This window comes from Capsicum annuum, chromosome 6 (genome assembly GCF_002878395.1).
Source record: "Capsicum annuum cultivar UCD-10X-F1 chromosome 6, UCD10Xv1.1, whole genome shotgun sequence".
Lineage (NCBI taxonomy): Eukaryota > Viridiplantae > Streptophyta > Magnoliopsida > Solanales > Solanaceae > Capsicum > Capsicum annuum.
The window spans coordinates 223,136,370-223,138,748 of record NC_061116.1 but is presented as its reverse complement, the minus strand read 5'-3'; the positions used below and the strand labels follow the sequence as shown (position 1 = coordinate 223,138,748).

At 35.4% G+C, this 2,379-nt stretch overlaps 1 non-coding gene across 1 annotated transcript; it reads right to left on the bottom strand.

Annotated features, from left to right (window-relative positions):
- Window positions 1–919: 919 nt before the first annotated feature.
- Window positions 920–1,001, bottom strand: TRNAS-AGA. The gene has a single exon. It is a non-coding gene; the product is annotated as a tRNA-Ser (tRNA).
- Between the last annotated feature and the right edge of the window lie 1,378 nt (window positions 1,002–2,379).

Here is a 2,379-nt window from a genome sequence, read left to right as displayed (position 1 = left end):
CGACCATAACTCTTTGCTCCGATATCAGATTTGGGTGAAATTGATATCGTTGGAAAGATAATTCAAAGGGATTTCATTTCATATGAAGTAGGCTACCCAGTTCGTCCTGTACAAGGAGTTATGATTGTTTGAAGTTGACCCTAAAAATTTGTTTTGAGAGGCTGAAGTAAAACGAGTATAACTCCTTACTCAAACGTTGGATTTGGATGAAACCAATTGCATTGGAAATAAGACTCAAAGATCTTTCTTTTCATAGGTCGCAGCTCTCCCAGTTCATTATATTAAGGGAGTTATGATCGTTCAAACTTGACCCAAAAAATTGGCTGGCCTCAGTAGTTTGTGTGCAGGAAATTTTCCTGCACGTTTACTATTCCCAACTATCCCGGCCACCGTTTTATAGTTTCGAACGTGCTCGATTATATCCGAAACCTATCCATTTTTGGAAATCTTTGTATCGTTGAAAAGCTTATTCAATAACCTTCGTATGGAACCATCGACGGGCAAATTCCGGTATAAATAAAATAAAATAAAATTAATTCCATATAAATAAGACCAATACACGTACTTGAATACGCCAATACACGTACTTGAATACGGGGTGTTACACTTATGATCTTAAATTAAAATTGTGTCAAATGTACCAAAATATTATTTAATCTTGTGATCCTAAACATGCCATGTGGAAAATTAAAATTAAAGTATTGCAAAAGAAAAAAACTATTCCTTTTAAAACAGGTTAAAAAGAAAAATACGTCATTCGTTTTTACGAGGGAGTAGTATTTTTCCAACGCTTTTATCCCTGTGAAACTTGATAAAATTAAAGGAGAGAGACAGGTAGCTGAATGCAACAATTATAAAATAGTATTGAAATAGAGAATAAAATAAGAATAAAAATCTAGATAAAAGATTCAAGAAACTCCGTGGACGGCAGGATTCGAACCTGCGCGGGCAGAGCCCACATGATTTCTAGTCATGCCCGATAACCACTCCGGCACGTCCACTTATTGTTACCTTAATGTCACAATTACAAATTCATCTATTTCCACTAAAGCAACAATCACTAATTTGTAGTATGTGTGTTTTACGTAAGAGGATTGTAAACACACTTCATCTTTAATCATAAGGTTATGAGCTTGAGTCACAAAGAAAGTAAAAAATTGGGAGCTCCTAAGGAAAGGGTAAACAAAGAATATATATAAATATATATATATATATATGCACTTAATATCTAACCAATTGTATATACACTAGCATAAAAATAAAATACATAGTGTAATCTCACAAGTGGAGTCAGAGAGAGTGGCGTGTACGCAACTTTATTCCTACTATTTGAAAGGTGTACATAGTAGCACATAAACAACGAAAGAAAAACTAAAATTGTAAAATGTAAGGATGTAGCCCGGTGATAATGAAGTGTTTGAGCTTCACAAGATCTCATATTTTAGCTAAGACAAAAATATCAGGTGATTTCTTTCATTTGTCCAAAACCTTAATAGGCCTGATACCTATACCTGTAGAAGATAACAGATATCCTATAAAATTAGTCAAAGCAAATAAAAACTGACCGAAACACCACACTTATTGAAAAACAAAAACTTATAAGACATGTTGATGTGTTTCGTTTCGAGGAACACCAATCCTCATAGACCATAGTAGGCTTACATTTTCTAGACTTCTGGGTTGTGCGTGGCGCGCTCCCACTTACTGGATGTCCTCTTGCACATACCAAACAGAAGAAAAGGAATAATGTAAGATTTCAAAACATGTAGCCTGTAGATATGTTTTATTTCGAGGATCATAATCCTCACATGGGTATGAGTGAAGACGACTGTCTTAAATATGATAGTACAATGAGTAACCCGCTTAGTTCAAAATTTGTAAGTCTTCGCATCGTTATTAGGAAGGGAAGTCGTCAAGCAAGTTAAACCCGTTTCTATGTTACTTATAGCTCACGAATTTGAATCATGAAATCAATTATTCACGCTTGCAGCCCTACCCCCCACTCCTTTTTTTTTGCATCAGGGTAAGCAAAACAAAAGTTTGAGACGGGAGAGATAAATAAGAGTCCTTGATCATGAAATGCATTAGCCTGTAAGAAGATGCATTAGTTAGGATCATGAAATGCTTAAAAGAAGGCTTAATACATAGTCAGCCTCTTCAAACTCAATCTATCGGGATATTCCATTTAGTCAGTTGAGCTAAACCTTGCTCCAATGGGACAACTCCTAATGAAGTGTTCCAGTTAGACACTTATGATACCACTTGAACACTAGAACTACCCTGTTCCGATCTTCTCTCATAGCGCTCGATCAATAAGATTTCGGTTACTAGTTCTATAAGAATTGTTTAACAGAAGATCTCAGAAAACCTTCAAGCATC